Source organism: Achroia grisella, unplaced genomic scaffold (genome assembly GCF_030625045.1).
Source record: "Achroia grisella isolate CSIRO2021 unplaced genomic scaffold, CSIRO_AGI_Agris_v1 utg8986, whole genome shotgun sequence".
In the NCBI taxonomy this organism is placed as follows: Eukaryota; Metazoa; Arthropoda; class Insecta; order Lepidoptera; family Pyralidae; genus Achroia; species Achroia grisella.
In genome coordinates this window covers 29,507-47,187 of record NW_026713058.1, presented here as the reverse complement: position 1 = coordinate 47,187, position 17,681 = coordinate 29,507, and positions in this window count along the sequence as shown.

Genomic DNA, 17,681 nt, shown 5'->3' with positions numbered 1-17,681 from the left:
AATAATAATATATTTATTTGTCAGGTATATGGTATGTACAATGGTGGTAATTATACCCGCGGCTTCGCTCGCGTTAATTTATCCCCTTAGGGGTGGAATTTATCAAAATCCTTTCTTAGCGGATGCCTACGTTATAACATCTACCTGCATGCCAAATTTCAGTCCGATCCGTTCAGTGGTTTGGGCTGTGCGTTGATAGATCACTATGTCAGCAGTCACCTTTGAGTTATATATTTAGATGTATGTTTCATCATATTCTGCTGTTTCCAGCCTACAAATATTAATTATGTAATCCAAGCATTATAAATTATAAACAGTAGTCATACATCATAACTTCTTACTTTAAAAACATTATAACAGAATGTCAATATTTAATTAATTGTAAATATTTTACTTAAATACATCACAATCACATTACTGGCCGTTATTTGTCAGTAAGTAATTCATTAATTGAATGTTATTAACGTTGTTCAAGTATCCATGAATATACACTTTTTTAAAAGAATGTAGTATTGAGACTTTTATAATTGTAATACACTACAGTTACGTCGCGTCTAGTCGCGTCGGTCGGTAGAGTCGGTAGAGTAGTGACAATGACGTCACAATGTTGACATCCCCACAGTAATGTGAGCGGCCGCGCGTCGACATGCTCATTGGCTCCCTGATTGATCAACGTGTCATGTTCGCCGTCAAACAGCGCCGCCTGCAACCGATGAACTCGTCTCAATCGCAGTCACCTCGCCGCGCCGTACCGGCACCCGGCACCCGGCACCCGGCACCCGGCAACGTCAATATTCTCCACATACCCACCGAATATAGTTCATTATATACCTATACGATAGCAGTCACGTCATATTACATACGATTTATATTTACATACCAGTTGTACCCGCGACTACGTCCGCGTGGAATTTTACTTTATTGTTCTAAAATAAAACTAAAAAAAATCCCTCAAAATCGGTCCAGCCGTTTCAGAGAATAGCCCGAACGACTTACGGACAGACAGATAAAAATTATAAAAAATGTAATTTGGTGTACTATACCGTATTTATATTCATATATGTATGCATGTAGTAAAAAACGGTTATTTCAATATTACAAATAAAGACTGGGGCGGTGCGGCTAAGGCAATTTGTTCACTGGTGAGGTAATGGAGGGATTGGTTTTAGGGTACAATGGGACTCACATGTACTTAGATGGTACAAAAGATCCTAAATTTAAAAGAAATAAAAAAAAATACTGCAAATTTATTTATATGTACAGATTACGCCGCATTATGAATGTTTACCTGATTTTTTTATGTTATGACATTATAATTCTGTTCAATAATGTATACTTTGTTACACTTGTAACACTATGAAATAAAAATATGTTGTACAAAAATGCGAGCAAGCGCGGGCTCATCCCTGATAGAGATCTCTTCCAGCCAACAACGCTGTTACAGAGGTGGTAGTTAGCGGGTATTTAAAAAGATAAAACATACAAACACTTACAAAATATAAAATATATATTAAGATATGACAAGAAAACGTTAATATATATTCAATACCATTAAATAGTATGAGATAAAATCGCCGTCCCTATGTATGCTTAAGTCTTTAAAACTATGCAACGGATTTTAAGGCGGTTTTTTTAATAGATAGAGTGATTCAAAAGAAAGGTTTATATCTATAATACATGTACACCCGCGCAAATCCGGGGCGAGTAGCTAGTATTTAACAAATAAATGAATATGAATATATACTATTTGCTTTTTGCCCTATCAATGGCGAAAGATTTATGTGAATTGAAGAGAAACAAAAATCTTAAGTCTTAATTCGAGACCAATAATGTTATTAAAGATCTCACTGTACCTAAATAATAAATTAAGTATTTTAAACACTGACAGAATATATTAAAACATCGTACTAGACGTGCGTAGATATATTAAATATGTAAAACAAACTAGTGCCGGTAATAGAAAAAAATCTACTGACACCTAGCGACATTGACTTCGATGCTTAATATCTGTATAAACTTACTTTCGTCAGCCCGTGACCATGGCCAGTCGAGGGCCAGCAATCTAGTCGAAACGGCGAGAGGTAAATACCTTTATTTACCATAAAATTATTCGTGTTAAGACTCGGTTAACGATAATAATAATCTCAGGACAATTCACACAGCACCATCTAGACCCAAGTTAAGCTAGCTAAAGCTTGTGTTATGGGTACTAGACAACTGATACAAATACATAGATATATATTTTTTCGTAAATACATACATAATTACATAGAAAACACCCAGACCGACGCAAACAATCGTAATCATGAATACAAATCTTTGTGCCGTGCGAGGAATTGAACCCGCGACCATCGGTAGTGAGGCGGAGTGTTAAACTGCTAGACCACCGAGGCCGTCAAAATATAAATAAAATTCTAAATTATTTATAATTTCTATATTCTGCCTGCGTTGTACAGGGCTACAGTGATTTCCCTGGAGTCCTGTATATTAGCTAAGCTTTTCACTACGTGCATACTCAGTAAAGTGCGGCCAAGGTAGAGGTCGCCTGGGTCGAGAGAACAACGCCAAGATGAAATAGTCCCCACGTAACTAGCCCACACCTCGTGTGAATATGAAACATCTTATATAGTACAATACAACATGTAAGTTATACAAACATTTCTCAATTTATATTACAACTTACTATTTCATAATTCTAACAGTTTCCTGCTGACTTGTTGAGCTGTAAATAAAACGACAAATGGTCTCGGTAGGCAGGACTGTGCTCCTCAGGACGTTATTCCGACTTCAGGCAACTAATTATCTACTGAAATATCCAGCAGCCACTGATACATCAAAGAAATGAAATAAATTCAAATTCAAAAATGATTTATTCATGTAAGACATTTTGGCCGCTAATGAACGTTAAATTTTTATACTATAATTTTAATTTTTTTCCCTACCATCCAGTTCAGTATATAGTTCCAATTGAGAAGAACTGGTAAGACTCATTTGAATAACTTTTTTTTAAAAGCCAGTTTATTTACAATGTATATTTATATAGGTGTCTATGTCTAACATTAAATGAAAATCCCGTGCATGAACAACTATTGCCATGCACACTCGTCATTCAAGTAATCGTTTAGGCTTTGCTCAGTAAATATGATTTAACAGATGTTTTGATTTATTTAAGGGTAATTCCAACATATCCTTTGGTATCTTATTGTAAATTTTTATACCTATTCCCATAAAAGACCCATTGACTTTTTCTAAACGATATTTGGGGCAGCAAGTTTGTCTTTAAATCTAATATTAATATTATGAATATTGCTGTTTTTTGGAAATAATTCAAGATTTGCCTCTTTGAATTTATCTCTTAATGAGTCACCACTCCACATACAGTAGATCGCTCAGAATAGAAATAGAAATAGAAATAATCTTTATTCAAATAATTACTAATTTCGTCGCGCCACAACACATTACGGTATATTTCCATAAATAATCCAACCATTTTCTAAATGAATCATAACAATTAAATTATAATAAACTTACGGCATATTAAATACATGAAATACAATACATTGAGATTCATTTAATAGTTGAATTCGGTTAAAAATCATTTACGAAACTTCCTTGGGGACGCTCGTTAAAAAGTTGAACTTTCGCTGAGCTATTGTATCGGGTGTATTGAGAGTTGAGCCGGCGCGGCGGCGACCGGCGACCGGCGACGGGCGGCGGCCCGAGGCCTGCGGGGGGTTGTGTATTTTCGCAATTTGCATTCCTCTCGAAAAGGAAAGCGTTTAAAGACAAACATCAGACGTCGGCCAGAGTTGAAAAAGCTGAGTAAATATTGAATCATGGCTGCTTCATTGGAAATTGTGCCATCGGCGGGGGAGGCGGGGGAGGCGGGGGAGGCGGGGGAGGCGGGGGAGGCGGGGGAGGCCCCGCTCGCGACTACCTTCACGGCAATCAGTAGCACCAGGAATGGCAACACTTTCACTCATGCTGTACATTAGGTACATTTTCGTCAACATTGCAATGAGTGCAGGACTAATGAAATCAAATGTTAATAGTTTATATTACACTAGCTGTTCGCCCCGGCTTCGCCCAGGTGTACATGTATTGTATATATAAACCTTCCTCTTGAATCATTCTATGTATTAAAAAATCCGCTTCAAAATCCGTTGTATAGTTTTAAAATTTTAAGCATATATCGGGACGTACAGACAGCGACTCTTACTTACTTTGTATACTGTGTAGTGACATGCACAATCGTGCGAGGCCGGGCGGGTAGCTAGTTTGAAATATATCTAAATGAACCGGGAACCCTCCAGGCGTGCGCCACCGCAGCGTGACGACTGAGGCGGACTGAGGCGGACTGAGGCGGACTGAGGCGGACTGAGGCGGACTGAGGCGGACTGAGGCGGACTGAGGCGGAGTGATGAGGGCGCGCCGCGACATCGCGCCCGCACAAATTGTGCATGATAAACGAGCGCGCCCCTCGTTTCCCAGATTTCCCTATACATTTTATTTTTTCATGAAACAAAAGAGTTAATTCAATTTCCATTGAATTTTATCCGCATGAGAGATGGCGCTCAGATTTATCACACGTCACACATTATAAGAAGTGTCACGGCCATAAAGCAAATACATTCAACAAAAGTGAAGTCGTCTGTCGGTGTGTCCACACGACCGCGGCGTGTCGTGAATCATCACAAACATATCTCAAATACCTGAGACACTTCTGTGTCATAGACGATGACATTTGACCTAAGTGGTCTAGCGGTCTAGCACATCGCTTTACGTCCGATGGTCGCGGGTTCGATTCCTCGCACGGCACAAACGTTTGTATTCATGAGTATGATTGTTTGTGTCGGTCTGGTTGTTTTCTATGTATAATATATGTATGTATTTAAGAAAAAAAAATGTCTATGTATTTGTATCAGTTGTCTAGTACTTATAACACAAGCTTTAGCTAGCTTAATTTGGGTCTAGATGGCGCTGTGTGAATTCTCTTTGTCTGTCTTGAGATTAACATTATTATAGAAGCACCTATCCTATAATATATCGAAAGTGACATTAGATTCCATTTCAAATAATGCTCCAACGAGATGCTGTGTTTTAGCGTCTGAAATATCAGGAGAATAAACGACATAAATCTACAAAGACATCACGTTGAATCACATATCGGAAAAAGTTCAGTTGTTGGCTCAATTTAACACTAAACTTTAATCGAGTAGAACAGTGAGCGTTTACCGTCAAAATAACGGCATTCAATACACGTACGTGGGTGTATGAGCTCAGCCCTGACTGTTGGTAGCCACTGTGCGCTGTGGGCCTGAGGTACAGTCCCGGGCCGGGCCGGCAGCGAGCTGCAGGGACACACTATCCCTCGACCCATTGATTCTAGCGCGGTCGTTTTCCGACATTTCGATTAACAATTAAATGCTGCTCCATACATACGGTATATAATCGCTACTGTTGTTGGGAATATGGACTGTTAGTAATGTGGACTGATGATCTTATTGCTAGCAATGTACCATGTCAGGTTGACCTCCACGCGGTGCCCCCTGGAAACCATAGTGAAAATTCTTGGTGAATTTGTCACGATGGGCTAACTGACCTGATACCATACTCATTTTATCATCCTCCACTGGTGTAAATGACATCAAAATCAATAACTTATTAAAATTATTTTTAATAAGTTATTATTTTTGAAATTTGATCTTGAAACGTCCAAAATTTTGATATTGAAGACATGTAATAGTTACGAAATGATGCTGTGCATATTATATTACACCCTGTAATTTAAAATAACTCTATGTTGCTGATCTTATGAAAGAAAAAAAATCGGCTATGTTGGAGCCGCTATTATTTATATATATTGTGTGTTCCTTGCATTGTAGCAGCAGCAGGAAAGGAGGAGGTGAAATGATCAGCCCAGTGATGACTGTTTACATTTTACATTACATATTGATGAAATATTTACAATTATAAATGTACATAGGACACATATTTACAAGAGGAATCAGTCTGAGGAATGACATACCTGTTATTTTATTATCAACGTCGCCGCGTCGTAACTGCACGGGCGACGTTGTAGCGCGATAATAGTAAATTAGCCACAAGAAGATTGAGGAGAATGATTGATAGACCAACACAATCGACCAATGAGGAGCTACGGAGTCCTGAAGACGGTGATTTAAAACAACTCTTTGTTAGAGATCGTATTAAAGAAAAGAAAGAAAGAAAGAGAAACATTGAAAAAGAAGATTGAGGACAAAGACCAACACGATCGACCAATGAGGAGCTACGGAGTTGTTCACATGCGATGAACACGAGACTCGGAGAAATGTAAAGAGCAGCAAAGACGCCGTGCAGTCACTACGAAGAAATGAGAACCGACAAAGTACGAGAAATTAAATGTTGGCTACGTTATTATTTACGGTGATCGGTCACGTTTGATACAAGAAAGATACACCGACATATCGTACCGTGTACTCTGAACTGTACGATATTAATTCTAAATCCTTTGTGTTGAGCTCACAATCGCATGTTTTGTTAATGATACAGTTTTTTTAGGGATAACAGTGGACTCGAAGTTACAATGGGGGCCCCATATTTCAAAATTAGCCAGTAGACTTAGTTCTGCTGCTTATGCAATTAGAAGGATAAGGCAATTAACAGACGTGGCGACGGCAAAACTTGTATATTTTAGTTATTTCCATAGCATTATGTCATATGGCATACTGCTATGGGGTAAATGCTGAAACGATATAAATACTATATTTATTTTACAAAAGAGAGCCATACGTTCTATTTATGGTATGGGTTCTAGAGAGTCATTACGTCAATGCTTTAAACAATCAAATATCCTCACCGTTGCCTCACAGTACATTTATGAAAATATTATGTATACAAGAAAAAACTTAGATAGTTTCAAGAAACTTAAAGACTGTACAAGTAGAAACTTACGCAATAAAAATAAGCTAATTTTACCTAAATGCCGTCTACACAAAGTTAGTAATTCATTTTATGGTAATTGCGTAAGATTATATAATAAACTGCCAGAGTCTACGCTAAATCTTACAGAGAGGCAATTCAAATCTTATATTAAACAAATGTTATGTAAAAAAGCCTATTATAAGATAGATGAATTTATAGATGATAGCAATATATAGCAAGAATAAGTTTATTTGCGGACAACGTTATAATTTTAATTTTCATACTGCTTTCTTGATATATGATAGCGTAGCGGCTTTTGTATTGATTGCCGCATGCATCCTTATGTAAAGTGCGAATACTGTAACTACCATATAGTAATTTTTGTAGCTGTGACGTGGTCGTGTGGAATGAGTAGTCATGCTCACTAAAATGTCCAGACATGTGGCGGCGTGGTGGGCCGGGTCAATGGGCTCCCTAAAATATGGTCGAGCGCAGTGATGGCTGGCTCATCCGTCATACTCGTGAACGAGTGCTGCTTGTAGGGACTGGTCTGCTCTTATCACTACGACTGATTAAATCTTATTGCATGATTATATTTGACCCAAAAAATTAGTACTTGTTGGTAGTTTGTATTCACACGTTTCGACTTGTAAATGTAAACTTACAAGGATTATTTAAAAGAGCAACACACAAGTTTCTTGCTCGTTCTTCTTGTGATGAGACAGCTTTCCGAACGAGTGGTAGATAAAAAACAAATTGTTATGACTATTCAAAAGTGCTTAAATTAAGTTTATTTGAATAAATGATTTTCTATTCTATTCTATTCTATTCATGTGAACAATAAAGTTCTTATTAGGTTACCAATCGTGTCAGTGGCAAGTGGAAGTGACACTTCACTACCCGCTGCAGTATTTATGGCCGATATGGCTGCCACACATACGCTGTGCGGTTGGTCCTAAAGAATTGTTCACATTATAATGGGCACAAAACGTTTTAGTTAAACGCGCTTGTTACCAGTTTTATTGATGAGGTGATGTACATGTATAATGTACAGTACTCTGAATATAGTCACGACTAAAATATCAATTATTATTCTTTTACCTAATCAATTAATTTCTTTTTTTCAATTATTATACTTGTGTCAGTGAGTGATAAATCTTTACTAATGTTATAAATGTTGAAACTGAAATCACTGAAACTACTGAACTGATCACCATGAAATTCTGCGACGACGAAATAGGAACGTACGACTTCATACAAAGTGTAAGAGTCGCTAAAACACTGAGAGTAGTGAATAACATCTTCTTGGTTTTGTTATTTGAGTGGAAGCGATACCCATCACTATCACTTCCTGAATAACTACACTAACTGCTAGTACCGACAAGGAAGCAAAGTAATTAATTATTATGAATGTACTCATATATTCATTACTGGAATATCTCCGTTTGATGTACACATGTGTACAAGTCTCCGCAACATTGACTCCATTTCACATTGGTATGTACGAGTACACGAGGTACCTACGGATTTCGAGACCACTGCGCGACCGCCATTTCGAGGGAGTCTGACCCAAATTAATATGTAGTCATTACTCTTAGTGATAAGACGGATTAACTCCATAAGGTCGGGTTGAATGATAAAATATGGCATTTATTGTAAGTGGCAGCCAAAACGGAGCTGAGCGGACGATTGGCAATTGTGTGATGCTCGTTTTACTGTAGCCGAATATATATATACATATATCGACTCATCGCATCGGTCGGTTGTCTGTGTGTCACATGATATTTATATAACTATCATCTATAGGAATAAAAAAATTAAACAAGAACTAGAATGAATTAAAAACCGTTATATTAAATGGCCGGCGACTCAACATAATAAGAGTGTGGCGAGTCTCCGGATAGCGCGCGGCGACACCGTTGCCTAGCGACATACAGGGAGGAATAAAACAAGGTGGTCATTGCGGACCGAATTCCTTCTTTTCTTGTATAATTTCTGTTTATATTATTATTATCATTCGCCAACTGTAAATAACATAAGAATACACATATATACAAAGCCACCTTTAACCTCCCTTGTCCTGCTGCTGCCTGTAGCAGGCGAACACCGGATACATAAGTCACAACAACCCTATTTTTTTTTCATCATCCATGGCATCCGAATGCTCTCAAAAATAGATAATGGTCTCATCATCATCACCGAACCAGTTGCTTCCTTCGTTACTTTCATTACTAGTGTAAAATTTTAGCAAATTAAAGTGTGGTCAATGAAATATATATTTTTCAACAATCGCTACATCGTTACTGTGGTGTGATGAAGGGACGTCATAAAACTTTATTCATTACACAACTCACACATGCACGGCCCGACACGCCGTGCGGCGGACTCCTCTGTTTTATTAATGTACATTTACACATAATATAATATAATATAATATAATATAATATAATATAATATAATATAATATAATATAATATAATATAATATAATATAATATAATATAATATAATATAATAGAACTGATAATAACGCAGCCATGGTGTGTATTTTTTTTAATGTAACTTTTTTGTAGATACCATCGCTAATACTTACCGCTGCTGTTGAGTTTACTAACATTTTACTATTTTAAAATAAATAATAAAAATTATGATTATTATTTTACTACTTCTGTTACAAATTAGTGGCATATATTATAGTTGTTACTATTCTGCTAGTCACTACGAACGTGGTAGCTAAAATATATACCTACACAATTTTGACAACTATAGTTTTTAGTGAAATTCAATATATACATTTTTTTATTCTACCGCTCATTCGGAACGCAGACTCATCACAAGAAGAACGAGCAAGAAACTTGTGTGTTGCTCTTTTAAATAAATATGATTATAATTATTCATCAATTTTCAGAAACACAAGAGAAAATTGTAAACATTGTATAGCGCTAATCACCGTATGATACAGTATCTTAGTATGTAATCAACTTGAAATAATTAGAGAAAAGTTAAAGTAAGTTCTGGTGCGGTTGAGCCGCGTGTAGTATACAGGCCGCCGCCGCGCCGCGCCGCCCGCCCCGTGTTGTCCGCCCGGCCCGGCCCGGCGCGGCCCGGCCCGGCCCGGCGCGGCCCGGCCCGGCCCCGCCCGGCCCGGTCCGGCCCGGCCCGTGGCGGCGGCCGGCCGTCGGCCGCGATCAGCTCGTCATCGCTCACCTTCCAAACGATCAGCGCGTCCCTCGTCCGCCGCCGGTTGTCTAAATAATTCACTACTTCCCGTCGGGGGCCCGCTTACCTGTAAATCCATCCCGTAATCTCCGCTGAAGGTTGTTAATCCCCAACTCGAATGGGGACACAGCGGAGCCGGCGGGGGGAGGACGCGGGGTGCGGGGCGCGGGGCACGGGGCGAGCCCGCCTCGCATCTGAAAGGACGGATTAATGGGGCTGCGGCGAACTAAACACCTCGTGACAGCTGTTTTCGTCGATAACTAGGTCCGTAATTATAATAAAAACTGGGACGCGATTTAATAAACGTTCCGCTGCCGACGCAGGGCACGCTTCATACGAGTGAATCACGGCCGCCCCGCGCCACCCCCATATATTATTTAGTGCGACGCGGCGCGGTACACTACACACGCCGCCTGATTATTTACTACCCCCGCACCCCCCCCCCCCCCCCGCACCGCACTACTACAAATAGATCGGAGCGGAGCTCGTTTGCCTGCGTACTGACATCATCTGCACCTTGAATGTGTAATGGAGCAGCTCGCAGCTCGATACACTCATACGATACTCGATCAGCACGTGTCTGTGGTTGAACTAACTGACTCACGACAACCCGCATAAATCATATGCATTGTGTTCGCTACATACAGGTAATAGGTTATATATAAATAAACAAGTAAACAATGATGAAATAATAAACTATTCTTAACATCTGTAGCTGAGGTTTGTTTGTTTGTTTGTTTGAAAACGCTAATCTTAGGTATACTTCGAATTGAAAAATTATTATTGTGTTGGATAGTCCACTTGTCGAGGAAGGTTTTAAGCTATGTAACATTACACTACGACGCTGCAATAAAAAATATTGAAAAGGTGGGGAAATGAAACGCAGACGAAGTTGCTAGTTGAAAATAAAACAAGTACATAGATTGATATGTATCGTACATACAACATTTAGCGAGTTCAAGTGTTACTGTGGCCACGCAATTGTAACATCAATTGTTTGGGAAACTACTCTGCCACCAAAATGTTAGGGAATTTACTATGTGTATATATATATATAGTGAAAAATGAGTGGAAGCGTCAGTCACGTACCTGTATGGTTCTGCGGATATCTTCGCTAGCTTTCCAGTTTCCCAGTAGGTTTCTGCGTACAACACAATGCGCGCGCGTCATGGCCGCCGACAGTCGGTTCGGTATGGGTAAGGAGGGAAATTGGCGGGAACAGAAGATGTTACTTCTTGGGCTTCAGGGTCTCGAAGATATCTTCGCTAGCTTTCCAGTTTCACAGTAGGTTTCACAGTTCTAATTTATTTTAATTCACAACACAATGCGCGCGCGTCATGGCCGCCGTACAGTCGGTTCAGTACTAGGTAAGGGAGGGGAAGTGAAAGCGCGGGAACAGAAACTAATATACGGGCTCTAATAATCTGTGCTTACGATGTTACAGGGTAGATTTTGAACATCAATAATTTTGTACTTCATTGCCATGTTGCTGGCACCTGTATTGGCACGCACACGCATGTATATACTGTTTTGTTTAATTGTTATTGCCGGTTCAAGCTTGTGATCTTTTTGTATTTACTATTCTGGTTAAATTCCAATCTTATTATTAGTAGTAGTGACCCCCACCACTACTACTAATAATTTAACTCTGGCAATTTCAACGTGTTTCGTCATAACATAGAGAACATTCAGCAAATTTCATTCAAAATGGTAATTTATAGTAACATCTGTTGACAGCGCGACGCCCAGTAATATGTAATGGCTGCGTGGTGAGTTGGGATACCGGGTGGCGTCGTCAACTGTGCGCCACCATCACCATCCACCACTCTGCACCAGGGGCGGATCGTGAATTTGTGGTCTAAATCTACCTAATTATATTAGTTCTTTTCGATAGACGCGCACTTGCATGTGTTGATTGATCTCAGGGTTGACAACTTTATAATGGGTTTTTTAACATTCTAGATATTTTTTTATATTCTAAATATTGTTTCAGTGGGGACTGGGGACCGTTTGTATCCTCGGGACCCTGGGCTGCAGCCCAAAAAACCACCCAACCATACATCCGGCCCTGCTCCGTAGGTGCTTAGTGTGTTAGCGTTCCGTTGAAGCGTCTATTGTCAGCGTTGATTACTAGCGAGCCGCGCGCCGCGGTGGCGGCATACGGACACAGCGCGTGTGACTGGGCACTGTCTGCCGGCCGGCTGCTACATACCGACGATCACATCTCGAGTTCATTACAATTTAATAGTAAAGGGGGACTGTACGATCTGGTAAAAGACAAATTTCATTGTAACGGTATACGAGGTATACGATGAGGAATACAGAAAATTTAAAGACAATCGACATACATGAAGCACGACAAATACTGTCATTTCGAAAATACCATAATATTGTCCAGCCCGGAAACACAGCGCCACCTACCGGATTAGATCCCGTTTTATATGTTACTAGTGCCAGGCAGGAGTTGTCCTTCAGCCGCTCCATAAGTCCTTTCTTTCGTTGGGAGTGTCATCTGCACTCGCCCCCTATCGTGCGGTGAAGCTGTAAAGGCCAGCTGCAGACAACAGCATTAGTGAGAGGAAACCGAAAAAGTGTGTTACTAATGGACCAACATTAACATTTTTTTTTGGCGTGCCTAACGTCCTCGAAGGCATGTAAAATACACTCGTACACCGCCACCTAGAGATAGTGATTATAACGAGAAGAATAAATAAGAGTATCTATACGACATTACGTATTATTTGATTAACAAATTATTTCATACAATTTATTGTAGACTTTTCAGAACACATTGGTTACCGTTACCATTTGAAGGTACCGTTACTATTCCCAACTTTTCTAGCTTATATGTCGATCCATATTTAAATTTTCATCAAAATTTCTACAGCTTCTTTTATATAAAACATTAACACAAAAACGGTTCTCACGATATTTTTATATACATTTTAATATCTGAAATGCTTGCCATTGTGAAATTTTTCACGATCCATTGTGGTCCTGAAGTCAGCGAGCATTTAAAACCAACTTGGAAATAATACATGAGTGGAAGATTAATATCATATGGAGTGTATGTGTGCGCGGAGTATATGTACACATGGTACATAACTTCGACCGGGTGGCGAGACTGAATAAATAAATCTATCACATTATGCAGGTAATCGACAATCGACAATCGATTACACTACTATAAACTATTTATAGTATTTATATTCATTGTCTGTCTTTTAAAAACTTTTGTACGACCAAGAATTAATATATATACATAAGTGGCACATATCGCGTGGTCAGTATTGGTTTCCGAGCGGTCTGAACTCTATAATTTACAAATAATTGCCGTGTGTGTGTAAGGTAACTGACTTGTAACTTAGAAACAAACACTCGTTTCGCCTATTCGACTTTGTTGAAACTGACCACAAATATTCAAATCAATTTGGAAGTGAGTATTTATGGAAAACTGGTGTTTTATTAATATTTATAGTCCGCATGGTTACGTTGTTGGATTTGCTTTTTATATTTTCTAGTTTCTACTTCCATATTTCAGAATATATCAGGTTGCTTGTTTCGTTTGTAGTGCTTGCTGATGAGGCAGTGAACTTACAAGGCACAAGACAACGTGATGTCCGTTGACGGTCATCGCCTACCGTCCGGTGGTCCGTCAACTTGTTTACCATGTCAATAAAATTAAAAAAAACACAAAATATATTTCGTAAGTCTGCCTCCTGGTTTGCCGGCAAGCTGGAAATTATTATTTTATTTTGTGACTTGTTAGTGGTGCAATGTAATAGAGTTTAATATGCCTTACTAGACATGCACTCTGTTTCTATAGCTTTTGAACAATCTCATCAAGAAACCAACGAACCTGTGATTTTCCGTTGATATGTGTTTATAATTATTACCAAAATTAAAAAAACAGTGAGCATGTACGTTATTAAATTTAGTAGATTGTTATTTTTTGATGTATGATTTTATAAGTACCTATGACATACACGCCTCTCGTGGTACTGTAATTTATTTTATACTAGCTGTACCCGTGACTTCGTCCGCGTGGAATGTAACTATATTTTTCCAAAATAAAGTAGCCTAAGTTACTCCTTGTTACTTCAGCTACCTGCAAAAGTACCGTCAAAGTCGGTCCAGCTATTTCATAGATTAGCCGGAACAAACAGACAGACAGACAAATATTGTAAAAAAAATGTTATTTTGGTGTATGTACCGTATTTATACTCATATATGCATGTAACTAAACTGTAATAAAATTGTTATTTCAGTATTACATACAGACACTCCAATTTTACTTATATGTATAGATTACATTTGTTTCCGTAAAAACCTGTAAGTGGGCGTTTTGATTTAATACGTTTGTAAGTAGCCTGGTTTTCCGTTTTATTAAATAAATAATTGCATGCTATAACTCCAATACCACTGGTGTGTAATGTCCTGGTGGAGGGTGTTGCGGTGTGACACGTGGCGCGCGCAGCTCGCCGGTGTCTGTTGTATCTGAAGAAGTGAACTGGAAGATCGTGGAAGGTGGCGGGAGCTCCACCGACAAGAGCACGCTCATAAATTATGAATGAATAATATAAAACAGACTGGGTGCCGCTGACTGTACTGATCTTTAAATCTTTTTAAATTACACAACGTATTTTATTGGTTTATATATATATATATATATAATGCGAGTACGTCATAAAAAATAAAATAAAAAAAAATGTAATGCTGTGTGCATTGCATTTTTTTAAATTTTATTTTTTAACCACCGAACACCGAACCGAACAACCGACAAAACCGAAGCTGATTACTAGTTTATTTTAATTTTTTTATTCAATTAGTTTCCCAAAAAACTTTTTCAGTGTCAAAAACTTTCTCTATTTTTGATCACACAAAAAATATTGATTATTTTTATATTTAATATTAGTTGTATTACCTACTTTAAAAAGATAATTTCCAATAAAACTAGTTATTCATATCGGTAACAGTGCGGTGTACTTTGTGGACTCAACAATATGTTCAGAGGTCCATTGGTACTGCACTTGTGACGAGATCATAACAGTATATCTGATCCGCCAGTGTGTCGGGGCGAGTCTATGTGTCACTGCTCCTTGTCATTGGTTCGTGGAATGTCGTGAGAGACGATTAGGGGAACAATGCACAACTACACACTAGCAAAGGAAATCAATATAAAATTGTAAACGAAACAGTTCACTGAGCGGCATCATATCTATTTTATATTATTTATTTACTAGCTACTCGCCCCGGCTGCGCTCGAGTGTACATGTATTATATATATAAACCTTCGTCTAGAATCACCGTATCTATTAAAAAAACCGCCTCAAATTCCGTTGCGTAGTTTTAAAGATTTAATAATACATAGGGACGGACAGACACCGACAGCGACTTTGTTTTATACTATGTAATGATTATTTAATAGAATTGTCTGACATGATGCTGACGGCAACCTTTTACCATCGCATCATCATCATCGCTCGCCATCGACAGGGAATTCATTACCACACGCTGGAACCCAAGTGGTGATGCTGCGACCTCTTGTTATAAAAGATGTGCGGGAGTACCGACCAGGGTACTACGCGCTTACAAACGTTGCAGGCTACACACACGTTATGGACATGAAACATTTTAACTCATTTAAAAAATGTAATAAATTTTTTATCAACCGAGTTCCTGTTACAAAGTATTACGGGCCGCTGGTAATTAAATTCCATATTTTTTAAACAACACTCTAATCTCAAACATTTACGAGTGGCGTGTGGTGTACTCGTAGTACATACATACATACATACATACTCGTAACGTTACTGCATGCCGCTACACTGAGTTGGTGTTGTTATTCATTTTGTGCAGTTCCCACCTGTTACTAACTACTTTGTTGCATTATTATTTACTATACATAAAAGGTCAGTTTGTTTGTTCAGTTATATTGGCAGTTTATTGTACATTGTTACAGTAACTAAATATAGTAAAAATATATGTCTTATTGACGGGGATGTTCATTAGCAGCAAATATACTTTAATAGCATTATAGAAGATTGATCACAGCTGCACGTTACATATAACCCGTTACTTAGCAACATGAACACTAGTTTAAATGTGATGTACTAGAGTTGTTCTTCTAAAATCAATCTGCCTAATACTTATGCGGCTTCAAACATCGGCACTTACTTACTAGTCACTTACATTTAGCGTCAAGTGGACCGGAATTCCTTTTGAAATAAAAATCTATGTGCTATAACATGATCACTACATAGTATAAAACAAAGCCGGGGCGAGTAGCTAGTCTAATATATAAAATTCTCGTGTCACAGATTTTGTCTTACTCTTCTGAAACTGGGTGACCGTTTCGATGAAATGTTATATGTATATTCAGTAGGTCTGAGAATAGGTTTATAACTCATTTTTATACCCCAAGTATTAAGGCTTACCCCAAATTTTTTTTGTTCATTTTTGATAAACAACTATTATTTTATTGTTTTATTATGTGGCATTAAAAAATACATACAACTCAAAATTTTCACCCTTCTATCACCAACCCCTATTTTTTACAGCGTTATTAATTTATATGGTAAAACAACGTTTGCCGGGACAGCTAGTTTCTATTATATTTTTAATGCACATGGAATGGCAAAAGCTGTCTGCTTTTGTGATGGTAAGTGTTTAGCGGCGGTTATAGCCAATATGGCAACACCAAGAAAAAAGAGGTGAAGAGACATATTAAGTCGCGAATATTTTCTAGTATATATTGTAAGAATATTACAGATGCCGAGTATATTTGTACAAAATAGTTAACTTAGATATAATATTAAAGTGAGAGTATAGAAGGGATTCCGTCCGCAGCGACTGGCTTCTTGATAGTCGCTAGAGTCGCCACAAGGGAAATCCGTTGCCTAGAATACAATATAATAGAACTTTATTGCCTCATGTACAATACTACGGGCATTACGTCATCAGGTGACGACGTGCGCCTCCCGCGTTGCCATTCCGAAAAACTACGATGTCACGACTGACAAACAAATTCTAAATTACAACTCTATGTACATTGTAATTTTACAGCGTTATAATGTCCTTGAACCCCTGCTGACCACGCTGCTCGGTGGCCTTAATAGGCAACAGTCACGCGCCCAGATGATGACTACAAACTACCTCCATAAATATTGTAGATCCAGAATATTTTGCTTAAAAAGATGATGAAACTGTTTAAACAGTCCTATTATCTTGTTTGGTATTAAGTGTACATATTTTGTGCATACGATATACTGAACTGTAGAATATCGTTCAGTTAAGTTACTTCGAACTTCACAAACTATATTCTATAGTTCAGCGTACTACAAAACTAACTACTTATAAAGAGCAACACTCAAGTTTCTTGCTCATTCTTCTTGTGATGAGTCTGCATTCGGAATGAGTGGTAGAATCAAAATATGACTACTCATAAAGATTATTTCTATTTCTATACATTTCTGGTGAATTCATGGTGAGTCTGGTATCGGCGCCGCGGCGTCAACTGACTAGTGTGTGGTGTAGGGG